We start from the raw sequence: 20,717 nt of genomic DNA, 5'->3' as shown, positions 1-20,717 counted from the left end.
TAAAATGGAACTTATAATACCTGTGAGGATTAAATATGATATGTGTGAAGCAAATGGTAGCTTAAATTTTTGCTCATTTTACCCTTTTGATCTGAGCCAAATTATAGGAGAAATAGAGTGACACCCTAGCATAATGGTAAACATTGTGTCTTACCATCATTATCCTAAATTGCATCTATTCTGTGTAAGAAGTAAGAGATAAAGAAATACAAGACATGGTTCCTGCAGTGAGTTTCCTCACAAACTCAGTTTGTTGAGGAAATAAGATGGCAATGAAAGGATAAATAAGAGCTCAATTTATTGCCTGCTAAGTGTCAGATGAACAGTACAATTTATGCTTTAGAAATTCAGAGAACAGAAGGGTATCATTGTAGCTGGGTGCTGTGGCTCACGCCTATAATCCCAGCACTTTCAGAGGCTGAGGCAGGCAGATCACTTGAGGTCAGGAGTTCAAGACCAGCCTGGCCAACATGGTGAAACCCCGTCTCTACTAAAAATACAAAAATTAGCCGGGTGTGGTGACGGCACCTGTAATCCCAGCTACTCAGGAGGCTGAGGCATGAGAATTGCTTGAACCCGGGAGGCAGAGGTTGCAGTGAGCTGAGATGCTGCCACTGCACTCCAGCCTGGGTGACAGAAAAAGACTGTTTCAAAAAAAAGAAAAAGAAAAGAAAATTACTTTGAGCATACTTTGGGTATATCATATGGGCAGAGCATCCAGAGTATCTACTAGGCACAAGGCACAGTAACCAGTGTTTGCAGATTTTACATAGTTTATTTAGGAAGGTTGCCAGTTTTGCAAGGCCATTGTTATTGAATCAGTACCAGTGACTGTGAGCACAATGTGAAATCCCCACAGGCACACAAGAACAGAAATCATTAAACTATCTGCTAGTGGCTTTATGGTTTGTTTATTTAATTAAAAAAAAAAAACACACACATTTCAGTAATCCAAAGCAAAACTTCTTTCTCTTCTTCCTCCAGGTGCTTAGCTTTAGATATTATTATTACATCAGCATCACGTGGTAGGCAGGGTTATTCCCATGACACAGAGGGCTTATAATATTTACAATGGAGTGAGCTATAAGGGGAAGGGTGTGCTGATTGCTGTTTTTCCTTGTTATTATTGGCTTAGTTACTAGCTTAATGGCCAGTTGCCAGTTAATGGCTTAATGTATTTAGTGTTCTGTATAAGCAATGTACAACTCTTTAGTTTCTAAGTCAAATACACATGAAAATCACCCTAGTGGATACAAGAATCTTCCATACAAATAGTAAGCCTGTGATTATACATTAATCAGTAAAGATCAAAAACTATATAAATGCCGTGTTACACTAAGCCCAAATGATAATTTAATGATATTGAGTCAAAAAGATACTGCAGCTACTAAAAATTTAGAGATTATGCCCTAATAATGCCTATGCCAAGAAAAATGGCATACTGAAACTAGATAAATTGCGTATTTCATAACATTTAGTGATTCTAACCAAATGAATTTAAACCCAGTATAATTTTTTTTCAAAATTAAAAACTGAATAATATAGTAGACTGGCTAGTTATCTCTAATGTAAAGATGAAAAACTGTTGGTTTAATCATACTTTTTTTATTGCTTCCCTCTGGAAGTGCTTGAGCATGTCTCTTAAGAACACGCATTAATCCTGGTTATTAGTGTGCCGGGGCTTATTCACCCCTGTGGCTCTCCCATAGTCAGTCCCGGTTATCATAGTCTACTATGCCCATGCTACTGGAAGTTTCTCTGCCTGTTTTGTTGCTACTTTAGATGCTTGGAGAAATTCTCAGTAAGGCCATATGCCCCGTTTGTCAGAAAATGATAGTATCATAATGAAAAAGTTTGTTATGCTTAAAAAAAAACAAATCTAGTCTCTTCCTCAATTAGAATCAAAATCAACAAATAAATATTGAATGTCAATGCTCTTCTTTATGGCAATCTTATAAATAACTTTAGGATAAATTTCCAAATGGAGAATCCCCTAGGCGTTTAAAAAAACCTGTCTACCATTAAATACAGTAAAGCTGATAATGAACTCAGCTTAAAAATGAACTTCTGTGCTGTGCGTGGTGATTCATGCCCATAATCCCAGTACTTTTGATTGCTTGAGGCGAGGAGTTCAAGCCCATCCTGGCCAACATAGTGAAATCTTGCCTCTACTAAAAATACAAAAATTAGTTCAGCGTGGTGGGACATGCCTGTAATCCCAGCTACTCGAGAGGCAGAGGCATGAGAATCCCTTGAACTGGGGAGGCAGAGGTTACAGTGAGCTGAGGTCTACCACTGAACTCCAGCCTGGGTGACAGAGTGAGACACTGTCTCAAAAAATCAAAAGAAGGCCCGGCGCGGTGTCTCACACCTGTAATCTCAGCACTTTGGGAGGCTGAGGCGAGTGGATCACGATGTCAGGAGATCGAGACCATCCTGGCTAACATGGTGAGACCCTGTCTCTACTAAAAAGACAAAAAAATTAGCCGGGCGTGGCGGCTGGCACCTGTGGTCCCAGCTACTTGGGAGGCTGAGGCAGGAGAATGGCGTGAACCCGGGAGGCGGAGCTTGCAGTGAGCCGAGATTGCGCCACTGCACTCCAGCCAGGGCAACAGAGCAAGACTCTGTCTCAAAAAAAAAAGTCAAAAGGAGCTCAAGCCTGTAATCCCAGAACTTTGGGAGGCTGAGGTAGGTGGATCACTTGAGGTCAGGAATTCAAGACCAGCCTGGCCAACGTGGTGAAACCCCGTCTCTACTAAAAAAAAAATACAAAAAGTAGCTGGGCATGGTGGGCAGGCCTGTAATCCTAGCTTCTTGGGAGGCTGAGGCAGGAGAATTGCTTGATCCCGGGAGACGGAGGTTGCAGTAAGCTGAGATCCTGGCACTGCACTCCAGCCTGTGTGACAAAGTGGGACTCCGTCTCAAAAAATAAAATAAAATAAAAAATAAACTTCTGGCCAGGCACAGTGGCTCATGCCTGTAATACCAGCACTTTGGGAGACTAAGGCCAGAGAACTGCTTGAACCCAAGAGTTCAAGACCAGTCTCAGCAACATAGTGAGACCTCACCTCCACAAAAAATTAAATTAAAAAATATATATATAGCTGGATGTGGTGGCACATACATCTGGTCCTAGCTACCCAGGAGGCTGACCCAGGAGGATTGCTTGAGCCCAGGAGGTCAAGGCTTCAGTAAGCTGTGCCACTGCAGTAGTGATCGTGCCACTGCACTCCAGCCTGGGTGACAGAGCGAGAACCTGTCTCAAAAAAAAAAAAAAAAAAAACACACACACACACACACACGAAGAACTTGTCCTGGGTGAGTGATTTTTTTTTATTATTTTTTTAACTGAACTAGTCTTATCAGTGAAGCGGCCGGGCCTGGTGGCTCACACCTGTAATCCCAGCGCTTTGGGAGGCTGAGGCGGGCGGATCACAAGGTCAGGAGATCGAGACCATCCTGTTTAACATGGTGAAACCCTGTCTCTACTAAAAATACAAAAAATTAGTCGGGCATGGTGGCACGTGCCTGTAATCACAGCTACTTGGAAGGCTGAAGCAGGAGAATCACTTGAACCTGGGAGGCAGAAGTTGCAGTGAGCCTATATCGCACCACTGCACTCCAGCCTGGTCAACAGAGCGAGACTCCATCTCAAAAAAAAAAAAAAAAAGAAAAGTGGGATTGTTGGCCGGGTATGGTGGCTCACGCCTGTAATCCCAGCACTTTTGGAAGCTTAGACGGGCAGATCACGAGGTTAGGGATTCAAGACCAGCCTAGCCAACATGGTGAAACCCCGTCTGTACCAAAAATAAATACAAAAACTAGCTAGGCGTGGTATCGGGCGCCTGTAATCCCAGCTACTCAGGAGACTGAGGCAGGAGAATAGCTTGAAACTGGCAGGCGGAGGTTGCAGTGAGCTGAGATCGTGCCACTGCACTCCAGCCTGGGCAACAAGAACAAAACAATGTCTCAAAAAAAAAAAAAGGGATTGTTTCATGTCTACTGCTTTGTAGCCTCATTATTTTCATTTCAGCATATTGAGAACATCCTGCCATTGTCCCCCCAAATGCATTTCTTTCATATCCTTTTAGCTGGTTGTTTTCCATAAAACTGATTCATATTCTGTCCAATTGTTGAACATTTCGATTATGTCCAGTTTTTTGCAGTTATAAACAAAACCTCAATGAATGAACATCCTTGTGCTTCAACCTTGCTTCTATCCTAAGGGTCAATTCGGGGATTGCTAGGACAAAAGACATACATATGTCTAGGGCTTTTGATACAGACTGCTGGTTTGCTCACCAGCTGGACCAGTCTACATTCCCATCAACAGTTGTAGTAATTAATATTTTTTTTTTTTTTTTTTTTTTTTTTTTGAGACGGAGTCTTGCTCTGTCGCCCAGGCTGGAGTGCAGTGGCATGATCTCAGCTCACTGCAAGCTCTGTCTCCCGTGTTCACGCCATTCTCCTGCCTCAGCCTCCTGAGTAGCTGGGACTACAAGCGTGTGCCACCATGCGCGGCTAACTTTTTTGTATTTTTAGTAGAGACAGGGTTTCACCATGTTAGCCAGGATGGTCTCGATCTACTGACCTTGTGATCTGCCTGCCTTGGCCTCCCAAAGTGCTGGGATTACAGGCGTGAGCCACCGCACCCAGCAGTAATTCATATTTCTAATGCTCCTGAAATGATAAATAAAAGTTTTTAAAAATACGATTCTATCTTTCAGTTCATCTGAGCTACTTGAAGACCCAGAAAAATTGATTCTCATTTGTCTTTGTTATCAAGATCCTCTTTCATACCTAAGTACTGGTGAAAAATGCTTTAGTTTGTGAGCTATTTGAGTAGAACTAATGGAAAGATGAGATAATAGTACATCAGTAGTTACGATGAGGAAACTAATTATCCCAGGGAGTTTTTGAGCACATGGGTAGTGTTTGTGAATTTGAGTTTGCTCCCCATATTGTCAGTTTATTCTAAAATTATCACTATTTTAAAGAATTTTAAAGCCAAAAGATAAGCAAACAGACTTGCTTAGGTCCTGTAGCAAATTCATTCAGACCTTGAACAACATTTCATTGTTCTGTTTAGGAAATGTTAAGTGTATTGAGATTTCCCATAGTACTGTCTTACTATGATACTTAAATTTTAGAAGATGATCAAATAAATTATTTTAGTGACTAGGACTATGCTTATGAAGGTAGCATTTCCTGCCCTTATTTATAGAAAGCACTTGACATATTTCACAAAGGTGAGAAGGTTAACTTTTTAGGGAACAAGTCGTTTAAATTCTTGAACCAGTTTCCATCTTTTAGGCTATATGAGTATTGAATATAGGAGAAAAGAGAAAAGTATGCATGTTTCTCAAAGACTCTTTCTTTAAATGTCACCAGCAGATCTAAACAGTATCCACAGGAACCTATGACAAATTTACCAAAAAAAGGGGGGTAATAAAATAAAAGAAAAAGAATAGACAGGAAGGAGGTTTCTTGTCTGTTACTGCTGGCTTCAGTAGTGTTGGTTGTCTGCCTCTCTTTGAGACTACGATGCTTCCATACGGTGTGTGTTTAAATCACAGACAGGGAAAGTGCTTTTGGGTGAAGATTCACTTTTTGTAGTGGCAGCAGTTCTGGACATGGTGCTGGAACAGAGGATGAGTTCAGCATCTTCTCTTCAGATCGGATCTCTGCCCGCAGCTCATCCGTTTTACATAGCAAGCCTTTGTTCACTGGAGAGTGGACCTTTGTGGTTGGCCTGTCCACCTACTGTCAGAGACCAAAGGTGACTGATAAGGAGTTCAAAGTTCAAAATAGATAGTGTGAGGTCAATCCAGCTTTAAGGAGAAAGCAGTTGTTTTGACGTGCAGGCATCAAAAACTGAATTGCAGCCTGAGAGATGTTCAGCTCATCAGCTTTGGCCTTTCAGCTCCAGTCAAAGAAAAATCACTAGCTGTTTCTGCAGTCAGCAGGAGCAGGAAAGAAAGAAAGCTTTTTTAAAGGATGCAATTTAATTAAATTGTGATGTATTAGAGATTTCTCTCCAGAAATGGTTTCTGTGTGTGTTGCTTTGCTTACTGTGAGAATGCAGGTATCAAATAAAAAAACCAAAGGTAAACCACAATCACTAGGGCCTTTTGTTGGTTTTTTTAAATGGAAAGTCTATTAGATTAGGTTCAGGTATTTCATATACTAACATCACCTTTTGCCCTATTGGGATCTGATGGAGCATTAGGAAAGGCAAGTCTTATTTGCATTTATTATTAGGGCTAACACTTTCTAATTAAATTGGCTTTTACTAAGTATTTGGCTAACTTCAGAATTCAGATACTACAAATACCTAATCTTCAGCCTGATTCAAAGTTTACTTTTTAGGGAATATCCTTTAAGTTAGCAGGGGTCCCTACATATAGAATTATTGAAAGACTGTAAGCTAAGCTGTTGTCCTTGTCCTGTAGTCTAGTAAAAAGATTGTGAGCGGGACAGCCATATAATTTTCAGGGCCTGGTGCAAAGTGAAAAGGCAAGGGCTGTTGTTGTTCAGAAACAAGAATTTCAAGACAGCAGAGCATTAAACCAATTTTGGGACCCTTCTGGCACCAAACCCTGTACAGGTCACAGTCCATCCCTGACTGAGATGTGAAGTTAAATAGACAGTGGATTTTATTAGAACTCTGCTAGTTATTTATGTTGTTTCTGAATCCCTGTTTTCTCTATATTTTTATCTTCCTGTAAATTTTTTCTTGTTCTAGTCTATCCTCTTGCCAAAGTTGGAGAACCTGCACTAAGAGTTGAGAACATGTATACTTACTTTCTTTCCATGTGAGAACTTCTGCAATAGTATTTCCTTCTGTTTGGCTGGTGTAGCAATCAAGATTAGAGTTTTGTTTTTAGGAAACTGATTAATTTATTTTATTAAAAATATATACACCACATTATAGTTTTAAAAGCTTTTTCGTAATTCATATAACATTTGATTCAAACAATTATGCTTTTGAGGCAGTTAGTATTTTTTCCTCTCATCTTGTAGGTAAGAAAATTAAGCCTCAGAGGCCAGGCACGGTGGCTCACGCCTGTAATCCCAGCACTTTGGGAGGCTGAGGCAGGCAGATCACGAGTTCAGGAGATCGAGACCATCCTGGCTAACACGGTGAAACCCCGTCTCTACTAAAAATACAAAAAAAATTAGCCGGGCATGGTGGCAGGCGCCTGTAGTCCCAGCTACTCAGGAGGCTGAGGCAGGAGAATGGCGTGAACCTGGGAGGCAGAGCTTGCGGTGAGCCAAGATTGCATCACTGCTTTCCAGCCTGGGCAGCAGAGCGAGACTCTGTCTCAAGAAAAAAAAAAAAAGAAAATTAAGCCTCAGAGAGTTTAAGAGACTTTCTCAAGATCTCAAGGATCTAGAACTAGAAATACCATTTGACCCAGCTATCCCATTACTGGGTATATACCCAAAGGATTATAAATCATGCTGCTATAAAGACACATACACACGTATGTTTATTGTGGCACTATTCACAATAGCAAAGACTAGGAACCAACCCAAATGTCCATCAATGAAAGACTTGATTAAGAAAATGTGGCACGTATGGCCGGGCGTGGTGGCTCAAGCCTGTAATCCCAGCACTTTGAGAGGCCCAGGCAGGCGGATCATGAGGTTAGGAGATCGAGACCATCCTGGCTAACACGGTGAAACCCCGTCTCTACTAAAAATATAAGAAAATTAGCCGGGCTTTCAGCTACTTGGGAGGCTGAGGCAGGAGAATGGCGTGAACCCGGGGGGGCGGAGCTTGCAGTGAGCCTAGATCGCGCCACTGCACTCCAGCCTGGGGCACAGAGCAAGACTCCGTCTCAAAAAAGAAAAAAAGAAAATGTGGCACATATACACCATGGAATACTGTGCAGCCATAAAAAAAGGATGAGTTCAAGTCCTTTGTAGGGACATGGATGAAGCTGGAAACCATCATTCTGAGCAAACTATCGCAAAGACAGAAAACCAAACACCACATGTTCTCCCTTATAAGTGCAAATTGAACAATGAGAACACTTGGACACAGGGTGGGGAACATCACACGCCGGGGCCTGTCGTGGGGTGGGGGGAGAGGGGAGGGATAGCATTAGGAGATATACCTAATGTAAACGACAAGTTAATGGGTGCAGCACACCAACATGGCACATGTATACATATGTAACAAACCTGCATGTTGTGCACACGTACCCTAGAACTTAACATATAATAAAATAAATAAATAAATAAATAAATAAATAAATAAATAAGAGACTTTCTCAAGGTCAACCAGTTGGTAAGTGAAGTTCAAGCCCGTGACTTTTCTCACTATTTCATTCTGCCTTTACTGTTTTGTAAGATCAAAGGTAAGGTGTCAGAGTATCTTGCTTTCTCAAGATCAATCTACTTTATGGAATTTTTGGTAGTGTTCTGAGAATAACTGCTGGGTTATAGTAATACTACAAGTTTTCACTTCTATTATTTGCAGTAACCCTTGGAATAACCCTGTGTTGTAGTATTTCAGCATCATTTTAAAGAAACAAGATTGAGGTTCAAGAGATTAAATGACTTGTTGAAAATGAAAAAAGGGAAGTGACTGAAATTCAGGTCTTCTAACTTTATATCCCAAGCTTTTGTACTGTGCCTTATTTGCCTGTAGTTAATTTTATATCCCTACTTAGTAAAACATTCATTTATTGGTCACCTACCATGTTCTAGGCACTAGGAATGCATCAGTGGACAAAAAAAGACCAAGTCACAGCTCTGGAACTTACATTCCAGACTGTAAATAAATTACTATAAATAAATAATTAGCTGCAGGACAGAAAGAAAGCTGGTAGGGAGAGACTATTTTAGAGAAAATGGTCAGAAAACTGTTAAACTGTTACTTGAACCACAAACCAAAGTGTAGACATTTTATGTAAATGTGTAAGTTGATTTTTAGGTATATATAACAGATAATCTAAATAATATACGGCCACTGCATTAATAGACATAATGAAAATAGATTAGGATTGTTAACTGTTACAAAAATTATTATTATTATTATTATTATCATCATCATCATTATTATTTTGAGACGGAGTGTCGCTCTGTTGCCCAGGCTGGAGTGCAGTGGCGCGATCTAGGCTCACTGCAAGCTCCGCCTCCCAGGTTCACGTCATTCTCCTGCCTCAACCTCCCGAGTACCTGGGACTATAGGCGCCTGCCCCCACACCCAGCTAATTTTTTGTGTTTTTAGTAGAGACACCATGTTAGCCAGGATGGTCTCGATTTCCTGACCTTGTGATCTGTCTGCCTCAGCCTCCCAAAGTGCTGGGATTACAGGCGTGAGCCACCGTGCCTGGCCCTTTTTTTAATTATTATTTTATTTTATTTTCTTGAGACAGAGTCTTGTTCTGTCGCCCAGGCCTGGAGTACAGTGGCGCGATCTTGACTCACTACAACCTCCACCTCCCGGGTTAAAGCGATTCTCCTGCCTCAGCCTCCTGAGTAGCTGGGACTGCAGGCATGTGCCACCATGCCCAGCTAATTTTTCGTATTTTTAGTAGAGATGGGGTTTCACCGTGTTAGCCAGGATGGTCTTGATCTCCTGACCTCGTGATCCGCCCACGTCAGCCTCCTGAAGTGCTGGGATTACAGGCATGAGCCACCACGCCCGGCCAAAAAATTAGCCTTTATAGTAACTGTTACACCTTTTGTTTAATCTCTTTTCCCATGTAGCATGGGTTATAAAATCAAGATCAGTAAAGCCCTAAATCTAGTCATTTCCTTTCATGCTGAATCACTTTCTGCATAAGATCTTAAATTTCTCATACTGTTGGAAAATAAGTGCTGTGATCAAATGGCATGCTCTGTGTAGCTGTTGACATTTTTAGAGTATCCAACAAGTTCAGAGAAGTATAAAACCTCATTTGCTAGTCAGATTTAATTTTAATGAATTTCAAAACCTTATCCAAAATCCTTTATTATACTGAAATCCTGTTATGTCTAATACTATAGGGCCTCAGAAGGTCAACTCTCACTTAATGCTTGGAAATCTTTGTAATATAGAATTTTTTCTTTCTTTCTTTCTGAGATAGTATCACTCTGTCGTCCAGGCTTTAGTGCAGTGGTGCAGTCTCAGCTCACTGCAACCTCCGCCTCATGGGTTCAAGTGATTCTCGTGCCTCAGCCTCCCAGGTAGCTAGGATTACAAGCACGCACCACTACACCCAGCTAATTTTTGTATTTTTGGTAGAAACGGGGTTTCTCCACATTGGCAAGCTGTCCTTGAACTTCTGAGCTTAAGTGATCTGCCCCCCTCAGCCTCCCAAAGTGCTGGGATTACAAGCTAGAAATGTTTATTGTAGAGGGATTTTTCCAAAATGGGGAGTGAAGGAGACAGCGTGATGGGACAGGTAGAGAGTCTTGATAGGATTTGCCTGATGTGTGCTTTATTTACTTATTTATTTATCTATTTTTGGAGACTGAGTCTTGCTCTGTCACCCAGGCTGGAGTGCAGTGACACAATCTCAATTCACCGCAACCTCCACCTCCCGGGTTCAAGTGATTCTACTGTCTCAAGCCTCCTGAGTAGCGGGATTACAGACATGTGCCACCATGCCCAGCTAATTTTTATATTTTTAGTAGAGACAGAGTTTCACCATGTTGGGCAGGCTGGTCTCAAACTCCTGACCTCCGGTGATGCACCTGCCTCAGCCTCCCAAAGTTCTGGGATTGCAGGCATGAGCCACCACATCTGGCCCTATAGTATGCTCTAAAATGAGAGTCCACAGTATTAACAGAAGAACCTGTGAAACTCCCATCCATTGTGTTTCCTCTGGTTTCAAATTTAAAGCCAAACAAAAATCATTCAGTGTTTGCCTCTTGTTAAAGGTGAGCTGTTATCTATTAAAAAGTGAGAGGTAGTAGTGGGGAGGCTATTAATTCTTACCTACTCATAATTTCTTTAGGGCGTTTATCAGGTTCCTTTAGTCCAGAGTTTTGGAACAGGAAATTCATGAATACACTGAAATAATATGCAAATGTGGACCTATACGTGAGCAGAGCATTAGTTTTTTCTGGAGGAAAAGCCCATAGCTTTCATCTGATTCTCAAAGGAATCTAATGACGTTCCCCCAACATCCTCCCCACCCCCAATTACGAACCTTGAATGGACTGCTTTAGGTATTTGATTTAGAAACCCAAGTAAATTCTTTTTAAGCTTTTTGAACTTAACCACTGAGATTTATTTATCCATTTTTAAGCAATCACTCATGATTTCCCCAAGCTGAAAGAATATGAGCTAATGTTTTCTCTCTATTGAGGATTATGCAGCCTTTTGAATACTCTCTCCCTCTTAATAATCTTAGAGTAGATATTCCAAGAATGGTATTTGTTTAAAGAAAACTTGAAATATTACAATAAAGCCTGAATATTTGTGTTTCTCAGCACAACCTATGTGGTAATAAAATGAAGCGACATTAGGGTAAAATATTGCTAGTGCTTGAACTATTCCAGGGAGGCAAAATTGATTTAAGGTTGTTACTCTCAAGAAAAAGTTTGAGAGGCAATAGGAGAGTTTCTAATTGCTTTTACTATAGGTACCTATTGAATTAATTATAAAGAGATTGTTACGAGGATTAGGAATGAAGACCGCTGCCCTAGGCTTGGATATTTAGTGGAATGAATGTGTTGTTTAACTGTTTGTGCACTGACGGCCAATAATTCAACTCATTAAGCCATTCTTTGCTAGTATGGCTGATTTCTGCAGCCTACCATGCATAGTTATGAATTTTTGGAAGTGTGAGCAACCACATTGTATGTGCCATTTTTGCCTCATTGCCATTTTCTTATTTGTGCTGGCAAAAATTTCTGGGCTTTTTCAAGGCATAGAAAGCCTTGAGAAAACTCAGACCATTTTCTCTCTCTTAGAAATTAGGCCAGGTGCGGTGGCTTATGCCTGTCATCCCAGCACTTTGGGAGGCCGAGGTGGGAAAATCACAAGTTCAGGAGTTCGAGACCAGCCTGGCCAATATGGTGAAACCCCGTCTCTACTAAAAATACAAAAATTAGCCAAGTGTGGTGGCGGGTGCCTGTAGTCCCAGCTACTTGGGAGGCTGAGGCAGGAGAATCGCTTGAACCTGGGAGGTGGAGGTAGCAGTGAGGCAGACAGCCAAGATTGCACCACTGCAGTCTAGCCTGGGCGACAGAGCAAGACTCCATCTCAAAAAAAAAAAAAAAAAGAAAAGAAAAGAAATTAAACACTCTATGAAGAAGAAACTTACGTATCTTACAATTTTTTCCTCCAAGGGGATTATTTCAGCTTTTTAGTGTTAAATGAGAATATTTAGATAGACATTTTTCATTAAATAGTGTTTTTAATACAGAAGAAACAAGATGAGATTTTTCAAAATTCACCCTTTTTAAAGTATTGAACTATTTATAAACAACTTTTGGTTTAGAAGTAAATATTGGAAAATGAATGCCTAAATGCATATAAACTGTATGTTAAGTTTCTGTTTGGTAACTATTGTTTAAATATGAAGAAGAAAGTAAAACATTCAAAATACTACCTTTATATCACTAACTGCTGATTTGGAAAAAAAGTACAACAGATTTCATAATCCTCTTCAGTGACATTAGAAAACCTTTGGGGAAACAGCTAACATCTGTTTAACTTTCCTGCAGAAGAAATTTCATAATTGCAACATGCAGTTTCTTTGAATGAAGATAAACATTTCTATTTGTAATACTTATGTTTCAGAAGTATGTTTACTGCATTCTTTCAATTTATTTAATTTTTTTCCCCTGACAGTTGAGGAGGTTCCAAAAACATCTGGTTGTTAGTGGGGTTTTCTTATATTCCTCTTGAGGGCACCTGTTGTGCCTGACTCGCTTCAACACACTCTTTATTAGAAAATCCATGTTCCACAAGATTTGCTTTTGTTTCATTTTTTATTTGTTTGCTTGTTTTTACTAAATCTGTAAGTGAGCTCTGTCCCCATTTGGTTCTTTCTTTGCTGGATGCTGGATCCAGGAAGCTATCAACTAAGAGACTGCTGGAAGACTTCCCAGCTAGACCCTGGTGTTATTGATACAATGGTGATTCCCAGGTTGAAAACCTGTTTTTTTTTTCCATTTCCCAGGAGACTAAACTGCTGAACATTTTACCCTGTTGACCTGGGTAGCTCTTGTCTCTGGCTAAGGCGTGGCAGGCAGTTCTGGAAAGTGAGTTACCTGAAAGATATTTGCTGCTTTACTTTAGGCATGACTGTACCAGTTACGTGTGGTAGAGATTGCTAGGTACATATTAGAGATTATACATTTATCTATTCAGGATGAAATAAAATTGATCATTGGTTCTTCTGTTGGTTTCCAAGGAACACATCAATACAGTTTTTCTGTTAGTGTCTTTTCCCCTCAGCTGAGGTAATGACCTCACTGCTATGAGCCTAAGCCTGAGTCTCCTTCTATCTTTAATGGGTGTGCATACCTTACCTAAATATAGCGAGGTGTGAACTTGGCTGATATAGAGAGAGACAGTAAAATGACCTTAGCTGGTCTCCATTTCTACTGTTAGAATTATATTTAACGAAATAGGAACACTTTTTGTTATGCTTATAGGCTGAAATGCTCTTTCCAGCTGCTCAATTTCCTTAGGTAAAGTTTTTTGCACTAGACCAAAAAATTGTTTTAAAAGCCGAAGCAAATTATTTTAGAAAGAAGCCAGAAGTTAATTCCACATGAAAACATGCCTGGAGGGTGGTTTCTGTTTCTATTTCGTTGTCCAGAATTTAACATTTATTCTGAATGTGAAAGGTAATGCCTAAGCTTTTCATATACCTTATGTTCTTTAGAATAATAATTTGCATTTATATAATCCTGGTGCTTGCTACTTTTTAGAATGCTTCTGCAAGCTTTTGACTACTAAGAAAGAAATATTTTATTCCCAAGTATGTGAGACAAGGTAGATATCATTAATTTAATTTCACCGGTGAAGAAACTCAGATGCAGAGAGGTAAAATGACTTTTTTTTTTTTTTTTTTTTTTTTTTTTTGAGACGGAGTCTCGCTCTGTCACCCAGGCTGGAGTGCAGTGGCCGGATCTCAGCTCACTGCAAGCTCCGCCTCCCGGGTTTACGCCATTCTCCGGCCTCAGCCTCCCGAGTAGCTGGGACTACAGGCGCCCGCCACCTCGCCCGGCTAGTTTTTTGTATTTCTTAATAGAGACGGGGTTTCACCGTGTTAGCCAGGATGGTCTCGATCTCCTGACCTCGTGATCCGCCCGTCTCGGCCTCCCAAAGTGCTGGGATTACAGGCTTGAGCCACCGCGCCCGGCCAAAATGACTTTTCTAGGGGACTAAGTGAATCAATAATATAACCAATGCAGGAGATACCACTTCACCACGCTTTAGCTCAGGCAGCTGTCTTTTACCCTCTTTTGTGAGCGTAAAATCACCCAAGCAGGCTCTCTGTTACAATAATTTTTGTGGAAGAAATTCTCCCTCCATCCCTTTCTTTTTTAATTGACCAACACTGGGGTTGTGGGGTGAGGGGGCTGGAGAGACAGGATTCAATTTGCAGAAAAATTTTCCAATGGAAGCAAGGATCCAATGAACGAACAAATTAATCATTTGATTACTAAAGAGGGTTTAGTACCCTATAGGGGCTGAACAGTCACATTTGCAGAGAAGCCCAGACCATTGTGACATAACCTTTAGAGGCATTCTTTAAGAATTACTTCTGTAATCTCAGCACTTTGGGAGGCCCAGGTGGACAGATCACTTGAGGCCAGGAATTCAAGACCAGCCTGGCCAATATGGTGAAACCCCATCTCTACTAAAAATACACAAATTAGCCAGGTGTGGTGGCGCATGCCTATAATCCCAGCTACTCAGGAGGCTGAGGCACGAGAATCGCTTGAACCCGGGAGGCAGAGGTTGCAGTGAGCCAAGATCGTGCCATTGTACTCTAGCCTGGACGACAGGGTGAGACTCCATCTCAAAATTAATTAATTAATTTAATTTAATTAATAAAATAAATTACTTTTTCTGCTATGAAAAAGCTAGTTGGTATTTTTGCTTATTTAATGCTATAGAAATATGGTGATCTCATCTTTAATAGAGTGCTTTTGAGGTCCCCAGTGATAATCTCCTAACATCATTGACTTTTAAGAGTTTATAATGTTAATATGAGGAAATGAGATCTGGATTGTGTCACCACATGTTATATAATTCATTAGTGACAGAGCAAGAACTCCAGGTCACCTGTCAATTCCACGTTTTTCCTATCTGCCTTTAAATGTTGAGATACTACCCTTATCTCATGTAAATGGAGAAACTGACTAAAATGCTGAAACTGACTCAAAGGCCCCCAGCCATAAGTGAAGTGTGATTAGAAAATCCTGGTCAGTTGAGTCTTAGCCAAGTGTGTACCTACTGTTATCTACCTCTACCAAGTCAATGAAAACATGATCTGAGAACTGTAAGTCCATTTATGGAAAGGTTTGATTTAGAGATATTTTGAACTTCTAGTGATGAGCCCCTTCTCAAATAGCTATATTCTGAATGTAACAGTCACCTTATCATATTTTTCATCATATTTTATTTTCATATCTTTTTAAAATTAAAAAAACTTATGTGGGTACGTAGTAGGTATATATATTTATGGGGTACAAGAGATATTTTGATACAGGCATGCAATGTGTAATAATCACATTAGGCTGGGTGCAGCGACTCATGCCTGTAATCCCAGCACTTTGGAAGGCCGAGGCAGGCAGATTGCTTGAGCCCAGGAGTTCGAGACCAGCCTGGGCAACATGGTGAAATGCTGTCTCTACAAAAAATACCAAAAAAAATTAGCCGAGTGTAGTGGCACACATCTGTAGTCCCAATTATTTGGGAGGCTGAAGTGAGATGATTACCTGAGCCCTGGAGGTCAAGGCTACAGTGAGCGGTGATTATGCCGCTCTGCTCCAGCCTGGGTGACAGAGTAAGACCTTGTCTCCAAAAAAAAAATAGAAAAGTCAGATCACATCAGGGTAAATGGAGTATCTGTCACCTCCAGCATTTTTTCTTCCTTTGTGTTACAAACAAATTATATATATTTTATTTATTTATTTATTTATTTTTCTTTTTAGGCAGGGTCTTGCTTTGTCACCCAGGCTGGAGTGAACCCAGCTTACTGCAGCTTCAACCTCTTGGGTTCAAGCAGTCCTCCCGCCTTAGCCTCCCAAGTAGCTGGGACCACAGGTGTGTGCAACCACACTAAACTAATTTTTTGTATTTTTAGTAGAGATGGGCTTTTACCATGTTACCCAGGTTGGTCTTGAACTTCTGAGCTCAAGCCATTTGCCCATCTTGGCCTCTCCCGAAGTGCTAGGATTACAGGTGTGAGCCATCATGCTTGGCCTCTTTTACTTATTTTAAATGTACAATAAATTATTGTTGACTTTAGTCACCCTGTTGTGCTATCAAATACTAGATCTTATTCTATCTAACTATATTTTTGTACCCATTAACCATCCCCACTTCCTTTCCACATCTACTACCCTTGCCAGTCTCTGGTAACCATCATTCTACTCCCTATCTCCGTAAGTTCAATTGTTTTAATTTTTAGCTCCCACAAATAAGTGAGAGTATGTGAAGTTTGTCTTTCTGTGCCTGGCTTATTTCACTTAACATAATGACCTCCAGACCATCCATGTTGTTGCAAAAGATGATATCTTATTCTTTTTATAGCTTAATAGTACCCCATTGTATAAGTGTACCACATTTTCTTTATCCATTCACTTGTTGATGGACACAATAAATGCTGGTGAGGACGTGGAGAAAAGGGAACCCTCATATGCTGTTGGTAGGTATGTAAATTAGTATAACCACTATGGAGAACAGTTACTTCCAAATCTTGGTCATTGTGAATAGAGCTGCAATGAACATGGAAGTACAGGTATCTCTTTATATACTGATTTCCTTTCTTTGGGTATATGCCCAGCTACGGGATTGCTGGATCGTATGGTAGTTCTATTTAGTTTTTTGAGGAACTTCCAAACTGTTCTCCATAGTGGTTATACTAATTTACATACCTACCAACAGCATATGAGGGTTCCCTTTTCTCCACATCCTCACCAAAATTTATTGTTTCCTGTCTTCTGCATTAAAGCCGTTTTAAATGGGATAAAATGATATCTCATTGTAGTTTTGGTTTGCATTTCTCTGATGATCAGTGATGTTGAGCACCTTTTCATGTAACTGTTTGCCATTTCTATGTCGTCTTTTGAGAAATGTCTATTCAGACCCTTTGCCCATTTTAAAATCAGATTATTAGATTTTTTCCTGTAGAGTTGTTTGAGCTTCTTATGTTAATCTGGTTATCAATCCCTTGTCAGATGGGTAGTTTATAGATATTTTTTCCCATTCTGTGGGTTGTCTCTTTGTTGTTTCCTTTGCTGTGCAGAGGCTTTTTAACTTGATGTGATCCTGTTTGTCCATTTTTGCTTAGGTTACCTGCGTTTGTGGGGTATTACTCAAGAAATCTTTGAGTTCAATGTCCTGGAGAGTTTCCCCAATGTTTTCTTGTAGTGATTTCATAGTTTGAGGTCTTAGATTTAAATATTTAATCCATTTTGATTTGACTTTGTATATGGCGAGAGATGGAGGCTAGTTTCACTCTTGTGCATGTGAACATCAGTATTTCTGACATCATTTATTGAAGAGACTGTCCTTTCCCCAATGGATGTTCTTGACACTTTTGTCAAAAATGAGTTCACTGTAGATGTATGGATTTGTTTCTGGATTCTCTGTTATATCCCATTGATCTATGTGTCTCTTTTTATGGCATTACCATGCTCTTTTGGTTACTATAGCTCTGTAATATAATTTGAAGTCAGATAATGTGATTCCTCTGGTTTTATTCCTTTTGCTTAGGATGGTTTTGACTATTCTGGGTATGTTGTGGTTCCATGTAAATTTTGGGATTATTTTTTCTGTTTCTGTGAAGAATGTCATTGGTATTTTGATAGGGATTGCATTGAATCTGTAGATCGTTTTGGGTAGTATAGACATTTTCACAATGTTGATTTCAATCCATGAACATGGAATATCTTTTCCTTTTTTGGTGTCCTCTTCAATTTCTTTCACCTGTGTGTTATAGTTTTTATTATAGAGATTGTTCACTTCTTTGGTTAATTCTGAGGTATTTAATTTTATGTGTGACTACTGTAAATGGGATTACTTTTTAAATTTCTTTTTCAGATTGTTTGCTGTTGGCATATAGAAATGCTACTGATTTTTGTATGCTGATTATGTATCCCATAATTTTACTGAATTTGTTTATCAGTTCTAGTAGTTTTTTGGTGGAGTCGTTAGGTTTTTTCAAATATAAGATCATGTCATCTGCCGGGGAACAGTGGCTCATGCCTGTAACCCCAGCACTTTGGGAGGCTGGATCATATGAGGCTAGAAGTTCGAAAACATGCCTAGCTAATTTTTGTATTTTTAGTAGAGAAGGGGTTTCGCCATGTTGGCCAGGCTGGCCTCGAACTCCTGGCCTTTTGTGATCTGCCCACCTTGACCTCCCAAAGTGCTGGGATTACAGGTGTGAGCAATCGCGCCTGGCCTGCAAACAAGGATAATTTGACTTCTTCCTTTCCAGTTGAGATGCTCTTTGTTTCTTTTCTTGTCTGATTGCTCTGGCTAGGACTTCTAGCACTATTTCGAATAACAGTGGTAAAAGCAGGCATCCTTGTCATGTTCCAGATCTTAGAGGAAGGGTTTTCCGTTTTTCCCCTTTCAGTGACATACTAGCTGTGGGTTCTAACATCTTTCTAAGTGTTACAATTGCATTTGTAGAAGAGAGCTAAGAAGCAAAGTTAGTCACCTATTAAAATATGACAACTTTTCTGTGGTTAAGATACAGATTGGATCAAATCTTATTCTCTGGACTCACTCCACCAGTTCTTTCCTAGGGGATAGCCTGTGGTTCATCTTTAATGTAAATTCTCTTCTCATTCTCCATCTGCCATGTTTTACACAACTACTGATTTTAGAACTGGGGAAATTCGAGTTCCTGAAAACTATCTTCTCATAGATACTTTTTAATAATGGATTACTTAATTTAGCTGAGAGTCAAAGAAATTTAGCATTACCTGCTTGCCAGTTCTTCACTAACATCCTATTGTAATGTAATACAGATGAATTTGTAAAATTCACTTGTCTTCTTTTGATTGAAGCCGGCTTCAGATTTCCGATTCATCTTTTCCTTGTTACTGTGTTCAGGAAACTGAACTTTCTTTGTCTATTATTGGTTTAAAATGGTAGTTTCAGAATTTATCTGCATTATTGTTCATTTGACTAGAGCCCGTCAGTATATTGCCATATCCGTTGAATGGGGGATAAGGACGGAGGGAAGTCCTTTGTGTAAAAGCGTTCTCTTCAGCTGTTCCTCCCTAACGCTGTAAGTTTGGTGCCTAGCAGGAAATGATAGAGACGTGTGTGATAACAAAATGACATAAGGACGAGTTGCCTGTAAGCTTCCCTGGCTTGTCCAGGATGATTGGCTGGCAGCTGGTAGATAGGTTAAGGGAGATTTGATATCCAAATCTGAGGATTCACAAGTGTAACTTAAGACAAAATTGAGATGGTGGAAAAAACCTATTTTGAGAAAAGTTTGGGCAAAGGCAGATGGTATGAAAGGCAATAGCCATGTAGATAGACTTCTTTTTTAACCCTGCTGGGTGACTCAAAGCCTTGCAATTTTTTAAAGACAAGGACCTGTCAGAAGAATCAAGAACTTCAAGGAAAAAACATTCTTTATGAATGCAAAAGATTTTCACATATCAAAACATTTATCTTGTTTTTCTTATAATTTGAATATCTTCATGGAGTAAATTTACCATGGTACTAAAAAATAAACTAGATAAATAGCCCCCATGGTATCTATATTCTCTTTGTTCTCATTAGCTCAGATCAGACCACCCTTGTTTCTTGCCTGGAATACCAAAGTAACATCTATCTCCCTTTTTCTAAGTTTTACCCCTCTTCCAATCCATTCTCTGTATTGTAGTTGGAGGAATCTTTCTAGAAGTGCTAACTCTGGCTCTCTCTTAGCCTCAGAATAAAGTCTAGATCCCTTAGCAAGCCATAGAAAACCCTTCCAAATCTGTACCTCTCCCCATCTTTACTGAAGCCCTCTCTCCACTGTTTTGCCATACAATAGGATTGAGGTTGTTCTCTCTCCCTGACCAGGCCTTTGCACATGCTCCCGCTGCCTGGAATCTCCTTTCTTTTCCCTCCCAACCTCCTTTCACCTGACTTATGCCTACCCAGGCTCCAGAATGGATTGAATAGATGTACTTCCATGGAGGAAGAAGAGTTCTACCTCCCCTCTCTTCTGGAGAGGGCAGTCAGTGTGTTTGTTTTATTGTTTATTTACGTCTCTGCCCAAATATCATCTTGACCACCTTACCTAAAACAGCAGTGCACCTTGTCATTTTTTAGCCTCTTACCTGCTGCTTACTTCACAGCATTTATTATCACCTGACATTTTACTTGTCTCTCTCTACCTCCACTGTCACAAATCTGTTGATTCCCTGGCTTTTTTTTTTCTTTTAATTTAAGTTCTGGGATATATGTGCAGAACGTGCAGGTTTCTTACATAGGTATACATGTGCCATGGTGGTTTGCTGTACCTATCAACCCATCATCTAGGTTTTAAGCCCCACATGGATTAGGTCTT

The 20,717-nt window shown here is 40.1% G+C and overlaps 2 protein-coding genes across 7 annotated transcripts in view; one reads left to right on the top strand and one right to left on the bottom strand.

The window, feature by feature from the left end:
- Positions 1 to 20,717, top strand: part of SSH2 (slingshot protein phosphatase 2) — a 306,380-nt gene that overhangs the window by 182,834 nt on the left and 102,829 nt on the right. Inside the window, exon 1 of one of the 6 annotated variants that reach the window (XM_050763300.1) lies at positions 14,886 to 14,971. The exons of the other annotated variants lie outside the window; for them this stretch is intronic. The gene's annotated coding sequence lies outside the window, so the exon portion shown is untranslated. Of the gene's footprint in view, positions 1 to 14,885; positions 14,972 to 20,717 lie in introns of those variants that run through there. 6 annotated transcript variants of the gene reach the window in all.
- The window catches only part of NSRP1 (nuclear speckle splicing regulatory protein 1), a 554,990-nt gene that overhangs the window by 443,989 nt on the left and 90,284 nt on the right, over positions 1 to 20,717 (bottom strand). The gene's annotated exons all lie outside the window — the stretch shown is intronic.

Source organism: Macaca thibetana, chromosome 16, assembly GCF_024542745.1.
Source record: "Macaca thibetana thibetana isolate TM-01 chromosome 16, ASM2454274v1, whole genome shotgun sequence".
In the NCBI taxonomy this organism is placed as follows: Eukaryota; Metazoa; Chordata; class Mammalia; order Primates; family Cercopithecidae; genus Macaca; species Macaca thibetana.
The sequence above is the reverse complement of the archived record's forward strand: the minus strand, read 5'-3'. Positions and strand labels throughout refer to the sequence as shown.